This window comes from Manis javanica, chromosome 1 (genome assembly GCF_040802235.1).
Source record: "Manis javanica isolate MJ-LG chromosome 1, MJ_LKY, whole genome shotgun sequence".
NCBI lineage: Eukaryota > Metazoa > Chordata > Mammalia > Pholidota > Manidae > Manis > Manis javanica.
The window spans coordinates 188,255,997-188,275,642 of NC_133156.1; the positions used below are offsets into that span (position 1 = coordinate 188,255,997).

Below are 19,646 nucleotides of genomic sequence, written 5' to 3' on the forward strand. Positions count from 1 at the left end.
CAGTACAAAAGCTCCCCAAAGAGCTGCTTGCAGAATGGGAAGTTGGTTGCATTCCTAATGGAGTGCCACCTCCCTGACCCCACACACCTTTAAGTGACAGGAGACTGCAGAATGATGGGGGATCATCACAGACCATTCTGGTCCTTTTGTCAGTGCCTGACAGCTCCTTGGAGCAGATGACTACACAGAAACTCAATCAGAACAGAACAGGCAGAAGCAAGTTGTGAGGTGGGCCAGGAGCTGTTTCTCCCCAAAACACGTTTCGACACACTGATAGGTATGAATATAGTTAAAAGAAATAGGACAGTTATGTAACATACACAGCCAGTGTCTAGCACAGAGTAAGTGTATCAGTTAGCTCTTTCTGTTTAACAAACCATCCAAACCTTGGTGGCTTTAAGCAACAACCAATGTTTAGCTCCCGATTCTGCATTTCAGCATACTTAGGCTGGCTCACCCTTGCTCTGTGTCCCCGGGGGCTGGCCAGCCTTGGATGGCCTCAGCTGGGGCAGCTGCTCTGCTCTGCATGGCACCTCATTCTCAGGCACGCTAGCCTGGGCTGTTCACATGAGTTCCCGAGAGAAAGAAGTAGGCACGTACCGAACTATACAAATAATGCCCACTGCATTCTACTGGGAAGAGCAAGTCCTCAGGACAGCCTGAATTTAAGAAGTGGAAGAATAGCCTGCTGCTCTTGGCAGTAGGGACTGCAAAGTCATCTTGCAAAGTACTAAGTAAGCACAAGGGAGCTGTGAAAGACTGTGGCCACTTTTGCCATCTACCACTTTAGGTACCAATAAATTCTGTGAGTGTTTACTTTGTCAACCATTTCCAAAAAGAATTATATCGATGTGGTAGCTGACAAGCCAAGGATGAAAAGATATTTGGAAAAGCAAGACCATCAGACTGGGAAAGAAGGCGTCAGAGAGTGTCACCTTAGTTAATGTACTTGTTCCCCCAATGGTCAACTCCCCTCATCCTCCAGTTCCTTCCCTGCCCAGCGCCTGTTCTCTCTCCCCTTGATTTGAGAACCTGGCTGGGCCTTACCTAGGACTTGAGTCCTGTCCATAGGGCACTAGCCTGTGGGTAAGGAGACTTTCTCTGTCTTCTGACTCCCCATCCAGCAGTCCTGTTCCCTTGTGAGCTATTCATCTTCTTGGTGGAGTCATTTCAGTCTCTCCAAGAATAATAGAATCTGTGCTCAGTACCCTGATCTGGAAAGTTTATTTCCCTCTTATTTGGGAGTTAGTAGGTGGTTAGTAACATAGGGTCGGCATCCATTAGATCATCTTGCTCCTCCAGCTGGCTGGATATTTGGAGACAATGTGGAGAAAGCCAGGCTTGTCTCAATGTGTGCTGACTGGCTTCTGTCACATTTTCAAGTGAGACGAATTTGTTTAGTGATTTCCCTTCAGGAGTAGGAAATGTGTCCCCTCTTCCTTCGATTCCCACCCACCAACACCACTGTGCGCATACACACCCTGCACTCATGAGAACTACATTGCTGTTTCTTCAGCACAGCAGACCCTGTTGCCTCTCATCTTTACCCACAACTGCCTTTTCCATAGCTACCTTCTAGCTCAGGCTGAGCATGTGACACCACACTGACCTATGAGATACAGGCAAAGTCAGCCAAGTGAGATTTCTGGAAAAGCTAGTTTTCCTGACTTGAAAAAAAGAGAAAAAGAATAGATGAGTGCTTTGTGCTTCCTCCTTCTTCCTGCACACAAGGCTAGCAAGTGTAGCAGCCATTTTGTGACCATGAGGACTGAAGTCATCAGCTGAGGATGATAGAGCAAAATGATAGAAGTCTGGGTGCCTGATGACTTATTTGAATACCTGCACTAGCCTCAGGGTTATGCAAGTTAGTATAAGTCATTCTTGGTTAGATTTACTCTCATTTGCAGCCAAGCAAATTCCTTACTGATAACAGGCAGGATCCTTGTTGGTTTCAAAGGAAAGTGGATTCACAGAAATAAGTGACAGAGCTGAGTATTCCTGAAGAAGTCCCAGGAATAGATCACTCACAGAAATCACTGTCCATTCCAGTCTTCAGATTTCTATAGTAACTTGCTTGGAAAGAAAATAAATCAGTATCAAGGAGGACAAGGATACCATCACCTGAATTATTATTATATTTTATTAAATCTCAGGTGTCATCACTTGTAAGGTGTAACATTATTTTATGTATCATTATGAAAGAAAAAATGTTCTCAAGACACACCTCAAATTGTGAGATGTATCCCTCTGACTTCAGAGTTTTTTAAATGGGGTTGGGGTGGGAAGGGGCATCTTAGAATCAGTAAATTATGGCATGTGTTTGCTTCCTTCATTTACTGCCTGCCGTCCCTATTAGGTCAGAGTCCTCCATACCTGGAATTGCTCTCTGCTGAGTCCTCCATACCTGGAATTAGGCGTGGCACAGAGCAGCCTTCATAAATGTTTGTTACTGAATGAACTGGGGGATCTAGAGTCTGGGTTTCCCGTAACTTCCCATTCCGCCCCGGCTGAGCACGGTGTTTCCCTTTCTCTGTGCCTCATCTCTCCACAGTATATTTTAACTGAACCTCATCAGAACAGAAGAAAATAAAAATCCCCACATAAATGCCAAGTGGACCCACACTCTGCATCACCACGGCAATGCTTCCCAGCACCTCAGATGGATGCAGGGAGGCCTCATTCTCCTCCTCCCCTGGAAACCTCTGTTTCCCCAGAGCCCATTTCCTTCTACGGCTCTGGAATTAACCCTTTCTAGCCAAGCCTTTTCCAACATCTGGTTTGCTAAGTGTGCTCCCTGCAAATAGACAAGGGCCGAGGAAATATGCGAGGATCATTTAAGCAAAGAGCTGGTGTTTGGTAACTTCCATAAGTTTCTTCAGGAAGTCAATATGCCAGTGTGTCACTGCCACAAAATATTTTTAAGTAATATCAGCCTGCATCTCTCAGAGAATGTCTTGCCTAATTGAGCTGGTGAGGAGCAGAACTAAGAGTGCCCTTCCTGCTGCACTATCACCTTATTCAGAAATAATAAAGATAATAGTAATAACACACATAATGAGTGACACACCCTTGGCATATGTTCCCTCATTTGAACTTCAACAAAAATTTTGGGAGTAGGAAGCACCATTACCCCCGCTTTACAGGTAGGGAAACTGAGGCATGAAGCTGTTAAGTCACAGAAAGTAGCAGAGCCTGGCTTTAAACTCAGGTGGGGTTGCACCAAATGCCATGCTCATAACCATTATACTCTACTGCCCTGCAACTGCATTACACTGGGCACCTGGTTCACACCAGGCTATGCGCTTGGCACTCAGGCACAAAGAATAAAGGCCAGTCTCTTCCCTGAAAAAGCTCATTCTCTGGTGAAGACAGATAGGCAGACAGAGACAGATACACAAAAGGTCACAGGAACACAAAAGAAAGGGGAAAAAAGGCCTGTGCCTATAGGCAATCAAGGAAAGCTTCACAAAGGAGGTGGCTTTGAGCAGGGCATTGAAGAAAAAGTAGGAGTTTGCTAGGTATGGGGGGTTGGGGGACATCCCAAGGAGCAGAAGCTCCTTGGAGGCTGGATCTGGGGAAAGGGAGGAAGTAGAAGATGGGGCTGAAAATAAGGGAAGGGGCTCCATGGAGGGAGTTAACTTGCCTTGGTCAGGGAGCTTGAGAAAGATTTAAAGAGTGAGCAAAGGAACAGACTCGCTTTGCATTTTAGCAAGAGATCTTAGGTAGTTGCTTTGGGGGTGATCGTGGTGAGAGTCCAATGCATCTCAGTGGGCTGAGTTTCATGCTCCTCCAGTGTGAGTGACAACATGAAATGGAAACAAGAAGTGTGCATGGACGTGCAAACCGACTTTGGCTTCATGTAAAGGAGGGAATGGACATCCATACCTATGAAACTGCTCCACAAACTGGATGGGCCTTCTGTATCTTCACGTGGCATGGCAAAGGTCTCTGGCAAGATCTCTACTCCCACTTCTAAAACACCGCCATCTATTACTGAAATTCCAGTTCAGAAATTATTCCTCTGGCTTAAGTACTGATCTTTCTTTTCCAGATATTTCCTTACTTTTTTTCAAAGTGACTCTTTTATTTATTTTTTAATTCCCAGAGGGACACACCTTTTTTAGAGAAAAAGAAAACTTAAAACATACTAGAGATGTTTTATATTTCCTTCTCAAATGTGGTTGAGATTCCGAGTGTCTCTCAATACCTGTGAGGGTTATGTTTTCCTACATACAACAATATTATACAAAGCAGTAATAATAGTGTAACTCCATTCGGGTTCCTGGACCCGATTCCAATGTGTGTAAGTATGTGGGAAGGAGTCCTCCCACACAGTACACCAAGCAATTCTAGAACAGCAGCAGGGTGTTGGAGAATTCAACTCAATTCTGATGCTATTTGCCTGGAGACAGTACCAGATTCCCAGGTTAAGGGCTCCAACCTACAGCACTGCCCTCCACTCCACACTCCAGGCACCTGTCACAAGCCCAGGCAGTTACCTGTGCTTCTGACCCTCTGGCTACATATCAGAAGTTCCTGCAACGTCCTCCTTAGGTTCAATTAATTTGCTAGAGTGGCTCACAGAACTCAGGAAAACACGTTTACCAGTTTAGTAAAGGGTACCATATGAGTTAATAGCCAGATGAAGAGAAACAAAAGGAAAGGTACCGAATAAAAGGCTTGTATCCTCATGGCATCTGGGTACACATGAAAGCATTTAGTTCCCCAAGTGGAGAAGCTCTCCCCAACAAAGAAGGAAAATCCAACCAAGAAGAGTGTGTAAGTTCTTCTCATGAGTTTTGTGAGGGCTTTGTTGCATAGTCATGACTGACTAAATTATTGGCCATTGGCTGACTCAGCTTCCAGCCCCTGCCCTTGGGTAGGGGTCCAAAAGTCTCTCATCACCTGAAAAAACACCTGTTTCAGCTTTAAGACTCTGCAATGTTTTCAGGAACTGGGCATGAAGACCAAATACACCTGGGAAATATATATTTGGTCATATGAATGACCAAATATGTATTTCTTATGACTCATTGTATGGCAATACCCTTCTTCTTTTTTGGTGGCAGGATTCTCATATTCTGGGTGGCAATGAGTCTTGCTAAAAAAAAAACCCCATTTCCCAGACTTTCTTGCAGCTAGGTGTGACTATGTGAGTAGGATCTGAGAAAGATATAAATGGAAGTGTTCTGTGGGACTGTTGATAAGGCTGCTTAAAGGAAGCTGACTCAGCAGGAAATGGGAGAGTTAGTTTTTCTTCCATGCCTCTTTCCAGCCTACAACCCAAAGTGATGTGATGACTGGAGCTTCAGCAGCTATATCATATCATGAGGTAACTTTGAGGACAGAAGCCACATACCAAGATTGTGTTTAAGAGGCCACCATCCCAATCCAGGACTCCTCACCTTTTAGATGAGAAAGAAATGCATTTCTATTTTTTAAGCTGCTGTTATTTCTGGTATTCTGCCTCATGCAGCTGAATCAAATTCTGTATGACATACCATGCTGTCTTTTTAGAGAAATTAACGGACCATATAGTGGCAGCACCAGAGCTAATTGAACCTGATGTGGTGAACTGACCCTAATGGAATCATCTATAGGCTGCATGAAGCCAGATCCTCGCTCTCAGTAATTAGGAACTAGGTCAGAGAAACTCTAGTTAATTGGTGTTGGGGCTTGAAATTGAAAGCCACATAGTCATAAGGTGCTGAAGCCACCATTTGAGGGTAGCCATGATGAGGTCATGTGTTGATAATGGAGTAAAGAAAACCATCTGCTGAGAGAAAAAATGGAAGTGGACACAGACAGAAGAATGAGACTACAGAACCCCAGAGAATAAGAAAGAGTTGGGGAGGGTAGCTACTTGAGAAGTTTTCAGTTCTCTTGAGGCCATACTGTACTATCTGCAATAAGTTTCATGTGAATTCCAGTTTCTTAATAATAAACTTTTTTTTTTTTTTACCTAAGCCAGCTTGAGCATCTGTTTCTTGCAGTTAACAGATTCCCTAACACAATCTTTCATACTGTCCTATAATTTCCTTTTTCACTTTCTAGTTTCCTTTTTAAAATACAAATGTTCCAGAAGATGTAAATCACAGGCCACTAATATTTTAGGATAAATGACTTTTGTCATCTTCCTGAGTGGAGGAAGGAAAGGAGGAGGTAGGCAGGTAACATGAACTTCAGGGGAGCAGGTGGACAGCAGCTACGAAAAGTCAGAGACAGGCCTGGTGGGCCTCACAATTGTAGTGAGGCCAAGCCCAGCAGGCAGAATGCTTTCACTGCCTTTGGGTGTGCAGGGACTGCCTATAAAACTGGAGAAAACTGTTTCAAAGCACAGAGGCATAATACAGAAGGGAAAGAAGTAGCTGGATGTCTATTTTCTGACTGGATCTGTGGCTCTAATTCTGCAAAAATTCAATATTGTTATATTCTGCTCTGTCTAAAAGAATATGGAGTTTCTTTATTCTGTTCCCCAAACTTGGCATCCACGACTTAGTAGTTTCTCCCATTCTCATACCCCAGATGACAAACTATTAATAAGAAAAAAAAAAATCAGCCTTCTTAGTGACCTGACAAAACAAGTGGCTTTTTCAATGGCTGGCTGTTGGGAAGGCCACCGGAAACACCCACACTGTCAAAGAACCTCAAGCAGCAAGTGTCAGAGCCACACTTTTATTTACTTGAGCTTATTTATACCCTTTCTCATTCCACAAGGCATCTGGCAGGGCTGCCAACTTTCTGTGTCATCAGGTCATTACCCTAAACTCGTAACGAACACTGGGTATGTACACAGGGCTGCAAATACACAATGGCTAACATGGATTGGACACTCACTGTAGGCAAGGCATTGTGCTATGTGATTTATATGGATCAACTCATTCAGTATGTGAGAGGTATACTGTGTTTCACTGTGTTGACAATACAATCACACTGATAGTGAGTGGCACCATTATGTACTGCCAAGAAAAAAATCTGTCAGTTAACTGAAAGATGCAGTACCAGTCAGGATATGCTAGATTGTGTTGTCAAAATAGGGCCCCAAAGTTTAACGGCTAAAGAAGAAAGGTTTGTTTCTCTCCTCTTCAATGCCTGTTGGCTATGACTTAGTTCCTCATCTTCTTCACTGTAGGACCCACGTCCATGGGGTAGCCTCCATCTGGAACTACTGCCTGTTGAAGGTGAGCTGTGGCTGCCTTTTAAAGCTTCAGTCTGAAAGTGATACATGTCACTTCCCTACATAGTCCATTGGCCAGAGCAAGTCACATGGCCACCCCTGAGTTCAGCAGATGGGATGGAGGCTCCTCCTGGAGGGAGGGGCGCAAGAGTAAACAGCACCCAATCCCCTATTCCTGCATTGCCTGGAAGACATACCGCAGTTTCAGAGATATTTTAGCAGGTGAAAACTGTGCATCCTAGAATAGATAGAATATGATCCTCCCCAGGATATAGGTGAGGGACAGGGGATTCGGTGGGTCCTGATGCCCTAGAGACCTCAGTGTGGCTGAGCAGGAGCCTCAGCCCAGTTATCACCAACTCCTCTTTTAACTTGGCCCCAACAAGCCCTTGTGGAGGTGGTAAGATCTGTTAGGGATAAAGGAAGCCTAAGGACCCCCTAAATTACTTTCCATTTACTAATCTCTCTTTTTAAAAAAAACCTTTCCATCAAACACATGTTGAGCCAGCACTCTGCTAGGTATGACCCTGAACAATAAGTCTCTAGTTCCCTTAAACAAAATGTTCCAGGTCAGCGAGAGGTCAAAAGGAAGATTCACAGAGATCAGCTATTAAGCTGTAGAAATAAAAGACATGCACTTAGAGGCTAAGCTACACGTGACCCCTTCTAATATGGGGCCGGCCCTGGTCGTAAATCGTCCTATAAAAGAGATGATTATTTACTCTAAGCAGAGGCCTGGTGGGTGTGGGGTCCAGTGCCAAAAAGTGAGTGAGCTGGCCACTGGAATGTAAGTGTGGGTGTGGGGGGAAGTGGCTACTGACTTCCACTGAGTCACTTAAGGCTCAGTGGGGAGGGCAGCTGGGCCCCACCTTGGTGTCGCAGGAAGGAGCATGGTCGGGAGGAGTCAGAGGTTGGGTGGGGCAGGGAGGGGGAGGAGGGCTCTCTCTCAGGCCCCAGCGCATCTCTCAAGTGGCAGGCGAACAGGCCTTTGATGCAAACATTGCCCAGTGGAAGCCACTGAGTATCCAGTTGGAGATCCAGAAGGCTTCTTCTGGGATGCCAATCAGGGTTGCCATGAGAACATCCAGAACCTTGCTCTTGTCTGGTTTGAAATTCAGAAGCTCCTGGTTGGTATGTCTGATACAAATTTAGGGTCCTTCAGCTTCTGCTCTTCCTCCCAGAACAAGGATCTCAGCAGTGAGCTAGTTTTCAGACATTTTAAAAACAGGAAGTAAGAAAAACGGAGGGTTAGAAGTAAATAGAATGGTTGGAGGGGATGTGGGCAAAATACAAATATGAAATTGAGCCAGCCATAGGATGGATCATTGGTTAGTCAGGGTGTAATCTGAGTGTGCTGTCCCAGCTCTGCTTTAAAAAGTGGGAAGGATTACTGTGCAGAGAGGGAGTATGCCACAGGACAGCGCCAGACAGCCAGCTGCCGGCCTCCTGCTGAGTTGGAGGCCAGGCTGCCACAGGCCCCGCCTCCATCAACAGAAGCCCAGCTCCCCTCCCGGGACCCCTGGAGAGCAGGCTCACTCAGGCACTCTGCCAGGCTGGCCCCCAACCTCCGCCCCACTCCAGACCCACCCTGCTGCCTGTCTGGCCATGGTACCCACTCATGTCTGTCTAGAGCCTTCTTTCTTGTCCTCCTCACCTGGGCTGCTCTCTCTCCTCCACCCTTCAAGGCTGCCCTCCTGAATCACTTCAGGCCTCCCTGGGTAAGTTCTGGATATTTTGTTCTAGGGCTCCCTTAACAGCACAGGGTGGGCACCTGGCCTGCACTAGCCAAAAGGAAAAGGGAGGGGGGATGTGTTGGGAAAAGGGGCTCATCTAACTGTAGGGGAGGAAAGCATTTTCCTTAGCCCCTTCAGGGTCTTTGGACAGGTCTGAAAATGAACTGACAAGGCAGATTAACAGGAGAAAAGTACACAGATTTATTTAATGTAAGTTTTACAGCATGGGAGCCTTCATTAGGAAGTGAAGATCCAAAGAGGCAGACCTGAGTATTTTATATTAGTGAGACGGAGACCATGGGCTTAGAGTAGGGTGAGGGCCCCCTGAAAAATCAAAAGATAATCCATTGTGGGATTTGCTTTGGCCTGTTGGGGAGCCCATCTTATTTTTCTGACTTTATCCAGGTGCTGCTTTTCTTCCTCCAGCCCTAGTCAAGTGATTTGCCACCTGGGCAATTTAACAAGCAAGCCCAAAACAAACAGGAAGGATTCCATCTTGAAAATAAGATTGCATTTTTAAAACCCAATTTGTTAAAAAGTAACTTTCTTAACACACTCTTTAAGGAACAGATACTAACTCAGCTCACCTTAAGAGCAAAGCAGGTAGTCTTGAGTGATATGCTCTCAGACCAGGAAGCTGCTACTGTAGGAGAAAATCAGAACAGTATATTTGTCATAAATAACCAGGACTACTAATAAGAAAATATCTCTTCAAAGATAAACATTTTGGGACCGCTTAGCAGGTGTACATCCCTAGCCCTTTGCCTCTCAACTGCCTATAAAAGCCCTAGATGACCCACCACCCGGGGACTCTCTTGTCCCCTCCAGGCCTGAGCCAGGAGCTCTGTCCTTTCGCTTTCTCTCTAAATAAAAACCTCTGCCTTGCTCTCCTACCCTGAGTGTTCGAAGTCCCTTCCTCAACTCTGCAAACAAGAACCCCGGCATAGCTAGGTTTGCTGAAGAGTGGGCAGTCGTGGAGGCTAGGATAGGCTAAGGGGTAGGAGGCAGTTACAGTGACCTGGCGAAGCTTAGGCTGGGTTGTAGGGTTCTTCTTGGTGTCCCTTTCTTCAGAGATAAGGGTGCTCCTTTCCTCCGGATATAAGGAGACCACCTCTCACATGAAGGTTTGATTACTTGTTTCAGGGAAGAAGGGGGAGTTTCAGAGTGATCTTCCTGCTTCTGCAGTTTTCTCAAACTCCTTCAGCTTAAAATAGTCAATACATCAAAGTGCTTTGGGGAGGAAGAAATTTCCTCTACCCCTCGAGATTCTTCTAGCTGGTCTAAGAATCACATCGACATCAGACAGATTAACAGGAGAAACAAACCCCAAAGTTTAATTCAACTTTGTACATACAGGGAAGTCAAAGACATGGGTTCCCAAGTCAGGGACAGTGAGGTCTAGGTCATCCTGAACCAAGGAGATGAGTCAGGGGTCACAGACTGAAAACGGAAAGGGAAGTAACTCACAGGAATATTGAAAGATAAATGTTTTGTAAACAAAATACCTGATGGACCATACGGAGACAATGGAGCAGGGAGGAATTTTAAACAGACTTAGCCAGTCCCTCCCTGTCTACGCGCACCTAGTTTACATTGTAACATAGCTTCCATGGTGCGAGCTCTCCTGGAGAAGTGCCTCCGTCTAAATTCTTCTCTCAGTTGTGTCGTTGGAAGGGAGGTCACCGCCTTTTAGCTCCCCGGTTCTCCCTCTACAACCCTGTACCCCTGAGAAGCACACTTCCTCTCCTGCTGGTGGCGCCACCCCAGCAAGGGGTGGTGAGGTGCCTGTGCAGTCTTAAGGGAATTTGGAGGCAGGTGGTACTGGGAAGACGAGCCATCAGCTGCACAGATCATTGCTGTCTCACCACTAGCTACTTGTCGCAGGTGTTCTTAACCCGAGACTCGGCTACACTGTGACTTCCTGCAGGCGAGTCCCTCCTCTGCTTGTTCTGGCGCAACCAGCAATAGGCCCTTGGGAATGTCCGCACACTGATGAACTCTCAAAACCAATGAGCCAGGCCAGGCCAGGCCCACGCTAGTCACTGAAAGAAGTCCTATTCATGAAGGTGAGAGTGGATCTAGAATCCTCAGGATCTTTCAGGCTCTGGAAACGCAAAATAATCAAGAGGAAATCCACACCACCTGCTGCCACCCTCAAGAATAAAAGGACCTCCCGACCCAGCTCTCCTGCTCCCACTCTCCCAGCAGGAAAGGCAGATTGTGCAGGGAGGTCTCTGCGGGCAGGTCCAAAGATCCCTGTTCATTTCTCTCCCACCAAAGACACCAACCTGACAGGCTGGATGAAAATGGCCAGTGATGGTGGTGGCAGCAGATTAACTCGTTTCAGAACTTCACCATACCTCTCAAACTGCCTAGCCAGCTCCTGCTGCATTCCCTCTGCAGCTGACTTCCAATTTCACAGAGAAAGGACAAGCTTTGGGCCATAACTGCCCTTCATCTTCCTGGATTCTTGCTCAGAACTTCCCGTCCTGCTGCCGAGGAAGACATTCTCCAGCCAGTGCACTCATCAGAAACCCAGAGGCCACCCCTCCTCTCCTTGGCACCTGCCTCCAGCTGTGGCGCACGCTCCCTCCCTCATGATGGTACAAGTCTCCTTTGCTGTGTGTTCCTCACTCCCCCTTCAACCTGGCTTCTGTCCCGGCAGTGCTCTTGCCAAGCTCTCCAAGGACACATTTCTGGACTCTTCTCAAGCCATAGCTGCTCAGTGTGCTCCTGTTGACCCCCCAGGCCTGCCCTGCCCCTTGACCTCACCTTCTCCTACTCCTTTGGCTGTTCCTATTCTCTCTCTGTTTAGGGCTTCTCTTGCTCTCTGTGCTGTAAATGTTGGTGTTTCCTTCTCTCCTTCCAACTGGGTACCCTTCTTTTAGATGATTCCATCTATAATCATGGTTTCAACTATTACCATATCCTGTCAACTCCTTAATCTATAGCTCAGGCCAAGACCTTCTATGCTTTGACCTGTATGTGCTGTAAAGCCATCAGTGTGATTGTAAAGGTCCATGGTTTTGCAGTCAGACAGATCTAACTTTGAATCCTGGCTCTACCACTTGTCAGCTGTGTGATTTTGGTCAGGTATCTTAAGCTCTCTGTGCTTTAATTTCCTCAACTATAATCCAGAAATCATAATGTATTTGCCTTATGGGGCAGTTGGAAAGATTACATGGGATTATGTAGAATGCTTAGTACAGTGTCTGGCTCATAGAAACAATGCAGTAATTTTTATTGCCTATTACTCATCTTTTTTGTATTCCCAAGCTTTTATTTCCTAAACTGCTAGGCCTGAAGTAATTTCAATTATTTAATCATTAAAAACAAGGAACAAATTCATGAGGAAATTGTGTATTTTCTCTTGACAGATAAAGAAACTGAGGCTGAGAGGCAAAACATCTTATGTTAGGCCACAAGGTATCCTATGTCCAAGCTGGCCTTTGAATAGACTGTGCCAAAGTCTTCCTTCTCAGCCACTACGATTAACCCATCTCTCAATATATTCAAATCAAAATTCATTCTCTTTTCTAGTAATCCCATTTTGTTAGAAGAATGTGCACACTTACTTTGTCAGCAAAGTCAACCCGCCAGGGGACCGCAGGGTGTGAAGGGCGAGGAGGGTGGCCCGAGTGCCCTCTCCATCTACGGCATATACCCCACCCTACCCACCAGGAGGCCTCATCTTCTCTCCACCCGCTGTCCTTGTCCTCCAGCACCAGGTCTTTCAATGGCCATAGTGCTGCAGCCCCCAGCAGGAGTCAGCACCTAGTAGGGCATCAATAAACTAACTGTTAAGGGCCCCGGGCCGACCCTAGCCTTGCCTGCAGATCCACCCTTTGCTGTGCTGCTAGGATGACATTGCTAACACATTCATTTCATTCTCCTAAGGGGCCTCAATGCCTTGCTCCCTTTCCCCAGGACAAAATGTTAGGGAGGTTCAGGCAAAAGAGAAGTTTGGTGTGAAAGGTTTCCCTTGGGGAAAGAGAATTGCCCAGGTTTGAGCCTCTGAATCTGTGGCCTGAGTTTAAGGCAGGATACATCCTCCAACGGGCGTTGGATTTAAGAACCCAATAGTCTTGTCCAGGTCAAGTGTTTTTCTCTCAGCCCCCCACTAGCTGTGTCCATTACCCCAGGAGGGGTCAGTAGCGAGCAAAAGGTGTTACTATAGTATGGGGCTGGCTCCCTGGCTTCTGGGTTCCTATCCAGTTCCCCGGGCAGACGTCCCAGGAAAACACTCTGGCCACACAGCTGGTCTTTCATTGGCATCTTCCCTGGCAGTCTCAGGGAGGATTGAGCACTGAAGCCACTGGAAACTAGGTTCTTTTTCTCCTGCTCCTGTTTGGCTCCACCTACTCCGTCCCCTCAGGCCAGGACACTCCCAGGCTGGGAAGAACCAGTACAAACTTTGTTTTGGGGGCGCTTCCGCCAGGCCCTACACTCCCAGCTCAGGCCTGCAGGAGCGTCGTCTTGTTAATTTCGGCCTTTTGGGCTTTGGGCCTCCAGCCCCTCCCCAGGGTGACTCACCCGTTTTTCTGCCGGTCTGGCGCTGTGGGGACGTAATGAAGAGCCCTGTTGGGCCCTGCTGGATGCGCCCCCTAAGTGGCACAGGCCCTGGCCATCCCTGGGGTGGCGCGTGGCTCGCGCAGTTGTGCAGTTCCCGCTGGCCTCGCAGCCTCCCCGAGCCTTCTCTGGATGTCTCCCAGTTCACACCACGTTTAGAGTCGTTTGGCCCTCAGCAGGAGGAAAACACCGAAGCTGAAGCAGGCAGAGAGATCGCACAAGGAGTTCTTACTCTCAGAAAACCACCTGAAAAGGGAGATCTTCTCAATCAATTAATCAAAAGTATTGATCAGGGGCCTAAGCTGTTAGAGTGGAGTGGGTGGGGCTTGGATAACAATAGCCAACAGGCAAAGGAATAACCCTAAATATATTATCTTACATGGTATTTACCCCAGTGCAGTGTCAGACCTGGTAGGGCCAGGAGCCACCCAGTGGGTTGCCACTCATGTACTTGCTGTAAACCCTTGGGTTGGTTTATGAACATCAGCTGTTTACTCTAGGATTCTAGAACTTCAGAGCTGGAAGAACTTGAGAGAGTACCCTTAGCTGTTAGCCCTCCTTTTAACGAAGAGACCTAGAGGGTGAGGATGCTGTTTCTGCTGTTAGTGACAAGTCACATGGGGAGCCCAAGTTCCCCTCTTCTCAAATGAGCACCTGCTTCCAGCCTCACCTGCCAGGTGGAGGGTCGGTGGGGACGTGGTGGACGTGGTGTACACACAAAGGAGCTGGTGTTCAGGAAGCGACAGTAAATGAGTGGAGTCTCCCCTGGGTTAAGACCTTTATACATAAACAATTTTGGGTTTCAGTGGAAGACTCATCTACAGGACACCTGCCAGGGCTATGACATTCAAGTCCTGTTTATTGTCTTTAAGCTATTTTGCAATTCTGTAAATTGTAGATTATCGATAGATACATAAATTATGTCCTATCTGGTAGAGATCTGACATCTTCCCACCCCGACCCCACTGGCAGGAGAAACACTACTTCTGTCTTCATTTGCAATTCATCTCAACATTCCTTTACTGTTTGTAAATTTGTGCTGTTTGGACTTATCTTTTAAACCAGTTGTATCTATCTGCCTGGTTCTGTCACATCATTTGAGTAAAATAAGTTCATTGTTTCATATTTTTACCGAGTCCTGGTTTTACCTTACCCCTATGTCCTTCCTCGTCCACTAGGCCCAGCCGTCCCGCTGCGGGGGTAGTGAGTTGCTTCTGGATGGATCTGTGCCTGTGTCCAGATGAACCCAACCAGAGCTGCTCTTCTCTGGGTTTGCCTGGGGGGAGAGTGTGTCCAGCGCTTGCGCGGTGGCTGACCTCAGCCCTGCATCCCCACTCACTGACAGGCGTTACTCTTGACACTGCCCTAAATCCATGTGACAGGGGAAGTCCTCCCTGCTTCTGAGAGCAGGAGGCCAGCTGGGAGGAGAGGCCGAGGGCCAACCTTCACAGCAAGGCTTACAAGGGGCGGGGAGACAGATTGGCTAGGAGCCTCCTACACTCATCTTTCCTAGGGTTGAATTCTTTTCTCTGTCTTTTTTCTCATGGGTGCTTAGTTTTGAAGAGAGCAGAAGTATCTGCTTACCCCACTAAAAAGAGAGGGGAGAAGGAAGGAGATGGGGGGAAATGCGGAATGAACAGGACCACGAGGAAGAAGTGAGAGAGAGAGGACAAAGGGTAGGGTCCAGAGCACAGCTGGAGCAGTCTTCCTGCCACGATTCCCTGGGCTACACAGTGCTGAGTAATAGCACAGTGGCAAGGCTACCCCTTTGTCTCTCTGACAAGGGGAAAGTTGGTTTGGGGCTAGTCTGTCCTCAACAACTCTTGTAACATTTCCTATCTCCTCTCTTAACCAAGGGCAGGCAGGCCTCTGACTCAGAGCCTTCCTTCACCAGCAGTACCCAGCTAGAATTTCATGCCATTGTCCTTTTTACCTTGTACGTATTTTACTGTTTTATCATTTTGTCCTATTTATAACAAGAGCTACTGGCTTCCCCATGGATGTAAAGCTTCTTTTAAAAGTAATTTTATTTAGGTTTTTGAAAGGGAGTCAGGATAAAAACAAACACTGGTCAATGGCCAAAAAATTAAGTTCCTTTAGGATATGCAAAAATCATGAGGCTGGCACAAAATGACTGTAATTGGGGACTAAAGTGGAGAAGAAAAGGGAAGAAGAGAAAGAGAAGGGAGAAAGAAAACATGATGAAGGACAGAAGTGAAACTCTGCCAGGGGGTTAAGGGACACTGGCAGGGCTGAAAGAAGGTTGCACTGTGAGGACGAGGTGGCCAGAGGGACAGGAACAGGGTCTGGCTTTATGTTTGGGGTCTGAGGCAAAGATGAGGTGATTCGAGAGCAGTATGGTGATGTCTTGTTAGGGTCTAGGACTCCGGGGTTTCCCAGAGAACAAGACACACGGACACGGAGATGAAAATCCAAGCAAAGTCTTTATTCAGCCAGCAAGCTGGGGTTGACAGCACCTCCCCTGACACGCAGGCCGAGTCCGAGCTGCCAACCCCGAAGCTACTTTGGGTATTGATTATATAGGATCTTCACAGCAGTTACATCAAAGCCCGCGCAGTTCTACAACTAATAGGTTTAAAACACACTCTATATTGTAACCAATGGGAAACATTGTAACCTTTTTAGGGAACGCGCCAGTTGCCTGCCCGCTTCAATTGTTATCTCTTGCTTACCCAAGCATGTCTATGTGACTTATCACGGGTTACATCCCCAGGCGTTCCCTGGCTGTTGCCCACTTCTAGTTATCTAACTTAGGGTAGGCGCATTTCTCAGAAGCCTCGGGTACTTTACACAAGAAAAGACTGGGTGGCTCTCGCTCTAGGCAGTCAGGTTAAGTGTCATTAGTTCTTTTTCCTGACTTGATGCTCTCTGCACTCCGTTACATTTCCCCCCTTTTCTTGATCAGACTAAGGAATCTTCTGCAGCGGTGTCTAGGGCCTGATATTTTTGGCGAAGGTCCAGGAGTTGGACGGTGTTAAACCTCTCCTGCACAAACTTAAGCAGCCTGTTTATTATACACGGGCCCATGGTAAGCAAAAACAGCAGAATGACCAGTGGCCCTGCAACGGCCGAGAGGAGGGTAGCAAACCATGGCTTGTGCTTGAACCAAGACTCAAACCAGCCTTCGCTGCTGCTGCTTTCATATTCTTTACGCCGCCTGTCAAGATCTTTTTTTAGTTTGGCTAAGGAATCTCTGACTGCACCTGTCTTATTTATCTACATAGAAACAGCATTCTTCTTTTAGGGCTGCGCATAGCCCACCTTCTTTTAAGAACAAGAGGTCCAGGCCTCTTCGGTTCTGTAGGACCACCTCTGACAAGGAGGTGAGGGATTGCTCCAGGTCTGATATTGACTGTCCGAGCTGTTCTAGGTCCCTGTCGACTGCCAGTCTCAGGGCTGTGAGCCCTTTTTCCCGCATCACAAGGGCTGTGACCCCAGTGCCTGCCCCTGCTATCCCTAGGGAGAAGAGGGTCCCAATGGTCAGGGTGGTAACAACCTCCCTCTTGCTCCCGTGGGGGCTCAGCCTTTCTTCCCAATAAGAAAGGAGAGATTCATGAGAATGATACATTAGGCGAGTTAGAATGGCCACCAGCACACAAAACTCACTGTTAGCATTGAACACAGAGGTGGATAGGGCCGGAGTGAGGCCTGTCTTTGAGCAGAGCCACCAGCCCGAGGAGGGTATAATCCACTTTCCCTGCTCCCACGTAGTGTTATTATAGGAGGAGCATAACTGGCTCTGGGTCGTTGGGACTGTGCCTACACACGTACCAACAACTGAGACTTGAGCGATTATAAGTCCCCACGGTCTCCCATCCCAGTAAGTGAGATGGGAGTTGTTGATAGTGTAGGAGCTATTTATCTCGATTGCCTCATAGAAGGGGGGTGAACCTGGGTAGCATAGCCAACAGGGATCGGTGAGGGAGGAAGTGGTGTGGTTAAGAGTCTCTACTACTGCCTGCACCATTTCCACATGGGATTATCTAACCTGGAGGGAGTGTGCTGGGCCCATAACCCAGAGGTCGATGGACCCGGTCCTCTCGTGGGCTCTGGAGCAAGCGTCTGGTCGGCATTTTCTCATCCTTTTTGCTCAGGCCCTTGTCCTGGATTGAAGGTTTCTGGGGATTTATAACCGGGTTGGGACCTACGGCGGCCGTGGGAGTTGACACGGTTAATTTAATGATGAGGGTTGAGCCGGCATGCCCCCCATATTTATAATACACCATTCCCCATGCTAGTCCATTTATCCAGCGCAATACCTCAGTGTTTTTGCCCGTCTTGGTGAATTGAACTCTTACCCAATCCTGGTCCGTTTTGTCACAAGCCTTGGTTTTGTAAAGGGTCATAGGCTGGTGACGAGGGATGCCCTTGTTGACATAAGTAAATTTGACAGAATCGATTTTTGTAACTGTCCATCTCCAATTCCCATCGTTCGAGGTTACACAGTCCCAGCTGGCACAAAAGAAGTCATGCCCCCCCCCACAGTGCCTTCCTTTACCTGTTCCTGGGCAAGCATAAAACCCATGGGAGCGAGCCAAATTTGGAGGGATGGATCGGTAAACGGGGTTGATCTGCCGAAAGCAGAAATACAGGTCAGGCCACCAGGTTCCGATTGGCGCACTGTGTTGTGTGGAGTTGATGACTTCCCCATTGTCGCTATCAGTCAGCATCCAGGTCAGGTTCCTTGGTTGATAGGGGTTGGTGCCTCTGATCCCCACAGATGTGGCTCCCGTGAAGATCCATACTAAGGAGCTTATTAGCAGGATCTCTTTCATCTTCGGCTTAAGTGTAGTTTTAGGGGATTGCCAGGATGCTGCTGCACCTTCCACTCTTCTTTTCGGTTCCTTGGATCGTTACAAGGTAGGATCCGAACGTGGGTGTGGTGCACCCATGGAGTGATACCATCAACCTTGAGAGCAGTGGGGGTGGTAAACAATACAATGTAAGATCCTTTCCACCTGGGCTCGAGAGTCCTCACTTGGTGTCTTTTGAACCATACCATGTCCCTGGGACTATGCCATGTTCCGGGCTCGGAATTTTCCCACCCTCATAATATGCTCTGATCAGGGGCCAGATTTCCTGCTGCACTTTAGCAAGAGCTTGCAACACATTCAGATAGTCAGGGGATGGGTCCTCTGCACCGGGAAGCTGCACTCGCCGGGTTATGGGTGGAGGGGCCTCGTACATTATCTCAAATGGAGTTAAACTATGTACATAGGGGGAGTTTCGAGTGCGGAAGATGGCTAAGGGAAGGAGGGTCACCCAGTCCCCGCCAGTCTCCAATACCAATTTAGAAAGGGTCTCCTTCAGGGTCCGATTCATTCTTTCTACCTGCCCAGAGCTTTGTGGGTTATAAGCACAATGTAACTTCCAATCTACTCCCAAAGCTAGGGCTAGTCCTTGCAGGACTTTGCTAACGCAAGCTGGGCTGTTATCGGAACCTATTGCTTCAGGGACCCCATATCTGGGGATGATTTCCTCAATTAATCTTTTTGCTACTACCTGGCTAGTCTCATGCTTGGTTGGAAAGGCCTCCACCCACCCAGAGAAAGTATCTACCATAACCAGAAAATACTTGTATCCATACTTCCCTGGTTTTATTTCGGTGAAGTCTATTTCCCACTTCCTCCCTGGAGCCCTCCCCCTTTCCCGGGTACCTACCGGGTGCAGCCCTCTTGGGGCTGGTCTTAGCATTGCACAGCTACTGCATTCTTTTGTGATCTGACGAGCTGCCTCATTCTGGTGGGGAAACACCAACTGCGTGGACTGGAAAAGGCTGAGCAGCTTTTTCCAGCCTAGATGGGTGGACTTATGCAGATTAGCAAGCATGTACTGCCCCAATGCTTCTGGCAGGATTAACCTACCTTCTTGGTCCCTACTCCAATTTCCCTCCTCAAACACTTTCCCCGAGACTTGTTTCTTAATCCACTCAAGATCCTGGGGGGAATACTCAGGTTTGGGTGGCAAGGCGGGCAGTTCAGGTATGGGTATTTCGAGGGCTGCAAGTACAAGGGAGTCCAAGAGGGCTGCCCTCTTAGCTTCCGCATCAGCATGGCTGTTGCCGATGGCCTCAGGTGTCTTCTTTGATTGGTGGCCCGGTACATGTATAACTGCTACCGCTTTGGGTTTTTCGACAGCAGCTAGTA

General features: G+C 47.5%; 2 long non-coding RNA genes across 4 annotated transcripts; both read right to left on the reverse strand.

Moving 5' to 3' along the window:
- Positions 1 to 6,661: 6,661 nt before the first annotated feature.
- LOC108390612 (uncharacterized) lies at positions 6,662 to 14,838 on the reverse strand. Of its 3 annotated transcripts, none has more exons than XR_012120968.1 (5): positions 14,633 to 14,838; positions 14,150 to 14,256; positions 13,444 to 13,674; positions 9,498 to 9,553; positions 6,662 to 8,379 (listed from the first exon to the last, which is right to left on the reverse strand). It is a non-coding gene; the product is annotated as an uncharacterized lncRNA (long non-coding RNA). The 3 variants fall into 3 exon arrangements; XR_001851554.3 differs by having other exon boundaries at positions 13,444 to 13,725; XR_001851555.3 differs by lacking the exon at positions 14,150 to 14,256 and having other exon boundaries at positions 13,444 to 13,725.
- A 1,066-nt stretch (positions 14,839 to 15,904) lies between these two features.
- LOC140849844 (uncharacterized) lies at positions 15,905 to 19,252 on the reverse strand. Its single transcript, XR_012132094.1, has 2 exons — positions 19,162 to 19,252; positions 15,905 to 18,409 (listed from the first exon to the last, which is right to left on the reverse strand). It is a non-coding gene; the product is annotated as an uncharacterized lncRNA (long non-coding RNA).
- Between the last annotated feature and the right edge of the window lie 394 nt (positions 19,253 to 19,646).